The sequence below is a fragment of the Amblyomma americanum genome, chromosome 1 (assembly GCF_052857255.1).
Source record: "Amblyomma americanum isolate KBUSLIRL-KWMA chromosome 1, ASM5285725v1, whole genome shotgun sequence".
Lineage (NCBI taxonomy): Eukaryota > Metazoa > Arthropoda > Arachnida > Ixodida > Ixodidae > Amblyomma > Amblyomma americanum.
Genome location: NC_135497.1, coordinates 425,549,438 through 425,557,824, shown reverse-complemented (window position 1 = coordinate 425,557,824; position 8,387 = coordinate 425,549,438). Strand labels below are relative to the sequence as shown.

At 43.1% G+C, this 8,387-nt stretch overlaps 1 long non-coding RNA gene across 1 annotated transcript; it reads left to right on the top strand.

Annotated features, from left to right (window-relative positions):
* Positions 1–458: 458 nt before the first annotated feature.
* On the top strand, positions 459–7,209 carry LOC144103689 (uncharacterized). The gene is made up of 3 exons (XR_013308317.1): positions 459–535; positions 2,581–2,710; positions 7,134–7,209. It is a non-coding gene; the product is annotated as an uncharacterized LOC144103689 (long non-coding RNA).
* Positions 7,210–8,387: the final 1,178 nt, after the last annotated feature.

The following is an 8,387-nucleotide window of genomic DNA, read 5'->3' as shown; positions in this document are numbered from 1 at the left end:
TTGTTAAATGCGCTAGCAATTTTTCTATGATGCCAAGCTGTGCTGTGAGATATCAAGCTTCTTGCTAGTGAAGGCATGCTTTTTTCCATTCTCTCTTCTCATTTAACCCAGGCAGACTGGTTGCAACTTTCAATTTAATACCTAGACATTGGTGCAAGGCACCATGATAGGAATTAATGAAAACCTGCACATCCTATATTCAAATTGGTGTGCGGTATTTCAGCCAGCTCATCTTTCAGTGTGGTTATAACAGTCATTGTGACTCTTCTCAAAGAATGTATATGGGTGCAGTACATAAAATCTGTTCATTTGTTTTGTCATGGGCTAGCTCATTGGTTTTTTATTTACTTATATTACGTCTAAGTTTAGTTTTTATAGCAGTAGACGATTTCCTCTCTTGACATTCATGACATGGCTACAGCCACTGACAGCTGTTGCTCTGGATGTATTTATTTGCAGTAGCCAGCGGCCAGCATCTATTTGGCCATGCGTGCTTCCTGCCTTCGGCTGTGTCATCCCTCCTGATCCGTTCATGGTAGTTATTCTTTTTCAGTGATGTATATCTTAGCTGCCTATTTAGAAAAATATTTTCAATATAGGCTTGCAGCTAGGTTTAGAAATGCATGAAACTCTACATGCACTTCACAGCAGTACCTCAGCTTATAATTACCGGAACTGTAGACTTGTACAAAATATAGTCGCTGATGTAGCTCTTGACGCAGCTGCTGTTAACATAAACGTGCTTTGAGATTGCACACCGGTTGCCTGGTATTCATATGTGTCCTCGATAAGGACCTATATGTTCTTTTGTTCCATTAAAAACATGCTCTACGATTGTTTACCAGTATTTCTGATACAGAGGCCAAATTGTCAGTCAGTAATGTAACATTGCACGATGACACCAATCCTTGTATGGCATATCATCCTTGCAATGCACTGGGCAAGCTGCTGTCAGCACAGATTTATTGCTGGTTTATTGCCATGGCATATGGTTATACTGCACAGTTTGTACCTCTACCTTGTTAAAGCTGTATACTTGAAAAATTTAAAATTAGTTGAAGGAAAATTCAAGGAAATGTAACAGTAACTGTCTCACATTTTGGTGGACACTTGAACGGTGATATAAGAGAGGGATATAGAAGGGAAGTAATGAAGAGTTGATGCCCATGTTAGATGCCCCTCTTTAGTTAAACATACCTCACATTTGGTGCAAAACAAACATGGGACTTGCACGCTCACAAGCACCCTCATGTCAGTAAAACAAAGTGCCAATGTTGCCGTACTTTAGAGCTTTGCTCCTAAAAGCGCAGCTGACTGCTGCTCAAAGTTGAGAGCAAAAATATGTCGACTTTTCCTCATGTGCAGTCTGCGGTGCTGGTGCCATTTGCAATGGTGATTGACATTGAGTTGCATGATGCTCAGTCTGTTCCTGGAGTTAGTGATTTTGTCTGTCGTGTGAATGTGCTGTTAAAATTAGTGCAGAACAATGGTTCTCTAGTTCATTTTAGGTAACTGTCTCCTGTGCCACATGCTACCACCCTTTTTCCTCAAATTTCCTAAATCATTTAGCCACCTGATTGCCACCCATTCATGCATTCACCTACTCTTGGAATCCTCCCAGTGTTTTAGTGTGGTATTGCTTATATCTTCTCTGCATTACACATGCACTGCACTTCCTCGTTTTTTGATTTAGTCAAGATATCTCTGTTCCTGTTTCTTGCATAAGCATAAGAGGCGACTCAAGTGCACCATCTGGGCTTGTGATGCAATGTGTAGGGTGCTTCGTTTTTGGGTAAAACCTGGTTTTTTCCTACTGGTGCACCAAAAAAGATTCTTAAAGATCAGGTTCAACCCAATTTCTGTGCAAATGTGCCTGTAAGAAAGTGTGGTTTGAAGGTGCACAATGCGAAGAACTGCTGGAGTGTAGTGGATGTCACATAATTCCTCTGACAGATTTTTTAAACAATTCTGGTTATTTTATTTCTCTTTTATAGTTTATATTTTGTCGGTTGCTTATAATTTTTGGATAAACTGAAAACTACATGTACTGACTGGTATTTCATTCCAATAATTATACCCATTATTTTGAAGCTGTGTTGGAAGGTAGGTGTGCATTTAGTATGCGTGCTTTGAATTTCAGTGATTGTTTCTGCAATGCAAAATGGAGGACAGGTCTCTGCTGTGCGAGTTTTTTGCAATGGAGTGAAAGTAGCTGGAGAAGAATTTGCTACTGTGTCACCCAGCCAAAAGTTCTCCCACAGACCACTGAGCTTCTGAATACCTATGGCTTAATGCTCGAAGCTCTGGTTGCCCTTTCCGAGGTTTTCTGCATTAACGAGTGCAAGCCCAAGGTCTCAGAGCTAACAAGCATTTGAAACCATAGAGCTATACACAGTAGTGCTGGGGCCGTGCAGCAAGTCAGTGTGAATTAGGTCGCGATAAACATGGTTTACTGTAGAAAGCTAGTGTGAAAAAATAGTTGCGCTCACAGAAACCGCTATTTCTTTCTTAGTCGGTCATTGAAACAAAGCAATGCATGTAAAATTTTATATCTCACTGATCCCTCAATTTTGTTTCGAGCTAAAGACCAAGAGTTGCATGGAAGTTGTGCAAGCCACCAAGTTGCGTGTGATTTTTGCCAGGGACCTGGAGCAGGCTGGGAAATTAGTGGATGGCCAGTGGTATTCACTCAGTAAGGCAAGCTTTTTCTGTAAGTACAGTTTTTGGCATGGCATTGCTTAGGAACGCATGCACTAATCTGACTACTCTATGCCCGCCCATGCTTCAAGAATAATGAAGTACATGAAAAAAATTGATTGCCGAAAAAAAATTGCCGCTTCTGTTATGTTTTTTCAGGAAAGTATTTGTCATTTAAAGGGCTGTGAAAACCTTAAAAATTATATGCTTGTTGTGGCTTTTTTTTCAAATTTCTTCCACGTCTATGTTGGCCTGACCTTGTAGCTTGTCTGCATGAGATTAGCTGCTACCTACAGTTTGCTTTTTTGTTGCTCCTTTATTGCCTGTCACAATCTTTACTTTGCGTGGCAGTGTCATGCAGTTTGGGAAGTAATCTGATCTTATTTCTGCATTGGCCATTAGTGCAAGCTTTTGCATGTGGGGCAGGTTTATGGTGTCCTTTTGTTTGCTGTAACTGCAGTTTGGCCATGAGGATTAGAGGCTTATTCCTTTTTTTATTTTGATGCAGTGTCATATACTTCATGCATAAATTAATGAAGTAAGCACTACTTTTTGTAATAAATGAACATTCATTATAGCTGTGGCCATTATAAGTGCACTTCACTCTAAAATGGCTTTCTTTTGGCATTCAGTATTACATCTTAAAACCAGCCGGAAGACACAAAACAGGAGAAGAGATGAGCACAAGATGAGGCTGGTCTAACAACTGAAATTTTATTGAAGGAAAGTGGCAAAAGAAGACCTGCAAAGAGATTCAAGCACGCAAGACCCCAAAACAGTGAGAGGGCAAAAAATAACCGAAAGGCACTGACGTACTTGTAAACCATCTAAAAAACTAATTCCTTACAGTGAAGGTTCACCGACGGTTTAGCCAGGCACTTGTTTTTAGCCTTACTGATGTAGTAAGCCTCAACTATATCAGGACAGATTTATCACTTCCCTAAACCACTGATGTGCCGCAGAAATCCGGCGTGCAAAGAGAAAGGTCGTCCTCCGATTGCATTCACGAGATTGAACGTGCAGTGTCAGGTGAAAATTCGCCTTCCTCTCTATACAGTGAAAGTGCTCTCAGCCAGGCGCACATTCAGATATCTGCTTGTCTGCCCATAGTAGTTTCAGCTACGAGGCAGTGGAATGCAAAAAGCCCTTTTACGTTTGCAAGTGGTGAACATTTTTTATCTGCCACTGTGCATAGCGGACGATTACCCGTAGTTGTATCAAGCCTAGTTTGAACGGAGAAGCGAAGGGCTCCTACCTTACTTTTAGCGGTCAAGACAACAGCAACATCATACTTTGGTGCAACTTTCTTGGTATGGTGCGAAATGGCGTGGAGGTAAGGTATAGAGCCCGTCTTTTTGTGCTGCTCAACTACGTCAGCATCATGTGAACGGTGTTCCGTTCCCTCGAGAGAGTAAAAACACACTCTGACAGGTGCGTAAGATGGGCAAATGGGAACCCAGGTGCCATTGGCTTGGAAACCTGCTCCGAAAATGCATTCTAAACACTGTGATGGCATGACTTCCATAAAGCAGTCGTGATGCATGTGATTGCCAATCTGTCCTTCACCAGCCTCGAGTGGTTCAACTCGTAGTTAAGAGGCTTCCTGATCTTGGGCTTTGGCGCCAACATATGTGGTCGTCCGCAAAGCACAGGTCTAAGTCAAGAAGCTACAAACGGTTATGCTTAGTGAAATTCAGACCTAAAAGATAGGCTTTGACCACATGCCTAAAGATTTCTAAAACGTCTTGTGCCAACTTATCTGAGCCCTCCTTGTGCAAAAAAATTAGGTAGCTATCAACATAACGAAATGATACTATGCCGAGGCCTTCCAAACAGGGCTTTGATGCGGTATCGACTCTGGACAGAAGAATGTCGCGGAGGAACAGTGCAACCTGGGACCCTCTGCATATGCCTGATTTATGATGTAAATACCACCTTGCCAACTCACAAAAGTGGAGTTCTGTGGAGCTCTAGTTTCTTGTGGACAGCAACCTGGGCAGGTGCTCTGCAGTGAGCATCGACATGGAGGGCCTGCACTATTCATTGTCACATGATAGACCTCTGAGGTATGTGCAAACTGCATCAGGGTGAACAATGAACATGCTTTTACAGATGATTGCGTGATTTCGGTTGCTGGCTTCTTGGGGCTGTTGTCCTTTTACTGCAAATCCGCATTTGTCAGTTGGCAGGGCGGTATTTACACGCAGGTCGTACCTTTGTTCAGCAACATTTTTTTGTCTAAAGTCAATAAGGCATTAGAGCCCTGTTTGGAAGACCTTGGCATAGTAGCATTTCGTTATGTTCATGACTGTAATTTTTCTGGACATAGAAGGCTCAGATAAGTTGGCACAAGATGTTTTAGGAGTCTTTAAGGCATGCGGTGAAGGCCTGTCTTTTACATCAGAATTGTCTAAGCAGAACCGTTAGCAGTTTCTTGATGCAGACTTGCGCTTTGTGGACGAATATGTTTGTCGGGGCTACAGCTAAAGGTCGGGGAAGGCTCTTTTTAGCTACGAGTCGGACCACTCGTTGTTGGGGAAGGATGGTGAAGAGGTGTATTTGTCGCTGGTTAAGGTCAGTAAAGATGGAAACACTTGATGGGTGTGCAATCGTGTGCATGACATCAGCTTTAGATAAGTCATGCCATCACTGCTGAGGACGCATTCTTGTAGCAGGTTTTCAAGCAGCTGGGTTCCGACTTGCCCACATCAACAACCTGTCATAGTATGTTTTCACTCGCTCAAGGGTAAGGAGCACATACTCCGATGATGCTGATACATCTTACCTCCACAGTATTTCACAGTCTCAAGAAAGTCGCGGGAAAGCGTAATGCTGCTGTTGTCTTAACAGCGAAGTGCAAGACAGGAGGCCTTTGCGCCGCCATTAAGAAGGCTTGATAAAACTGGGTACTTGTCCACAATGGACAGTGTCACAAAAAAGGTTCACAACTTGCAAAAGTAATAGATTTTATTGCGTTCCACTGCCTTATGGCTGCAACTAATATGGGCAGACAGGCAGATATTTGAATTTGCACTTGACTGAGCACTTTCACTCTATAGGGGGAAGGCAAATTCTAATCTGGCACTGTATGCTCAATCTTGTGAATGAAAATCTGAGGATGACATGTCTCTTTGCACGCCTAATTTCCACGACAAATCAGTGGTTTATGGAAGGGATAAATCTGTCAGTAGATAGTTGAGGCTTACTACATCGATAAGGCTAAGGACACGTGTGGCTAAGCCATCGGAAAACCTTCACCGTAAGGGATTTGCTTTTTCAGATGATTCATTAGTATGCCAGTGACCTTTGATTGCACTTCGCCCTTTCACTGCTTTGGGTTATTGTGCGCTTGTATCTCTTCGCGGGTCTCCTTTTGCGGCTTTCTTTCAATGATGCCGCCGCAGTGGCTCAGTGGTTATGGCGCTCGGCTGCTGTCCCAAAAGACGCAGGTTTGATCCTGGCCGCACCAGTCAAATTTCAATGGAGGCAAAATTTTAGAGGCCCGTTTACTGTGCGTTGTCAGTGCATGCTAATGAACCCCAGCTGGTCGAAATTTCTGGAGCCCTCCACTACGGCGTCCCTCATAGCCCGAGTCGCTTTGGGGCGTTAAACCCTCACAAATCAAATAATCAAAATCTTCAATTAAATTTTTGTTAGTCCCGCTTCATGAGCTCATGTCTTGTGTGTTCTGGCTGGTTTTAAGGTGAGTCAGTACCAACTCGGCCAGTCATAAGCCTTGTTCAGTATTGCAACATTTTGAATAAAGTGAGAAGTTTACTAGGCTATGTTTCCGGGGATCGTGTCCGCAGCAGTTGTGGGCAACTTAGAAGAGATAGCGTCATATGATTGGTTGTGTAATTGGCAGAGGATCATGTGAGGATGCTGCTCGAAAAAAAAATTTCATAATCGGATAATTATTTACAGCCAAAAATGTCCAAAAAGTGGCTGGGCCAGAGAAAAAGTGCCGCGAATTTTGAAAACGCTGAAAGTAGGTGGAGCTACAGCGTAGTGTCAAGTTTGAAAAACTGGAAGTATGGACAAAGCCAAAGCTTGGCGCCAAGTTTGAAAACTCGAAATGAGCAGTCACGTGACCAGTGATAAGTGTCCTATACTTAACCAGGAGATAGGAAAAAGAATGATAAATTAGAGGCAATAAGGTAATTATTGAGAAGCGAAAGGCAATGAACGCGTGATTAGACTGGGCGGGTATTCAGTGAGTGGGCAGGAACGATCCGTGGAGGGAAATTTGAAAACTCGAAATCGTTGCTGGGATGAAATGAGGGTAAAATAAGAGTTAATTGATAACCAATCAAGTCAACAAGAAAACAACCATGGCGCCAAATTTGAAAGGCGACCAGTGTCGAGGAAGCATCAACGCTTTCACATTTTTTTTGCGCAGGTAGCAGCGGTGATCTCTATTTTTTGTTTTTTTTCAGCCAAGACAAAAACCATTTTTCTTGGCTCATGGGCGATGTATCTAAGAACCTGCGGCCAGGACAACGCTGGACAGCATCCATCAGCCAGCTCGAAAAAAAGCATGAAACAGTAAATAAATATTGATCATTTTCATTTCAATTTTAGTGGTTTTGTGCACGAATTACTCTGGAATGCACAAAGCTTGTGTTAATTGACAGGCGACCATTAACAAGCTGTGCATTTTTGTGCATAGCCTACTCCAGAACACAAATCTTGTGTTAATTGACAGGTGACAGTAACGACTGTTACACAGTGTACGAGCACTGCACAAGACAGACTACAGAAGACAAGACAGACTACAGAAGACAAGACAGACTACAGAAGTCAAGACAAACTACAAAAGAGAGGACAAACTACAGAAGACAGAATATAAAAGACAAGACAGACTACAGAAGACAGGACTACAAAAGACAAGACAGACTACACAAGACATGCCCAAAATACGACAAGACTACAGACTACAGAAATTTTCTGTCTTAGAATCCTGTAGTGCGTTTTGACTGGGTATTACTAAGCAAATATTACATTAAATGCGCATAAATGGCAAACAAAATTTGCACATAAACGTAGTTAAACCAAGTCGACAATGACATGCCCCGTCGCCTTGAGAGTCAGGTAGAGACAGCGCAATTTGTGAGAGTTTCGGAGTGCCGCACCCTTGCATGAGCCCTGTCTACATGAACCCGATAGAGTCGAGTAGAGTTTGTTTGTCGGGTAAAAAAACCAGTTGCCGGATTCATGTAGATGCTGTTGGGTCGAGTAAAATAAGCGGCAGAGCGAGTCGAGTTAACTCGCCTGCAGGGGGTAGGTTAACTCGCCTGACCCGCCTTTCTAAAAACCATGTATACGCTGTCGGGTCAGAGAGTCGGGTAACAGGGAACTCTGGGAAAGATTTCGGTCATGTGATCAGTCGACCAAAATGGCAGCCGCCGTCGGTACCCGTGCTGTTTCCACCCGAGCTTCTTGGACCAACCGGGAAGTGGGATGGTTTCTGTGGCTAATAAATGAAAAAAAAGTGAGCGAGGCGCTGGACAGCAGACGGCAGCGCAATCAGGATGTGTTCAAAGATCTGCAGGCCGAAATAGCCAATCTCGGCTACCACTGGACGTGGCAGCAGTTACGGAACTGCTGGAAAAAGTTGAAGAAACGATTCAGGGCCGTGAGTATAAACATTCCGTCACCGGAATTTCGACACCCATACGGAATGATACGAC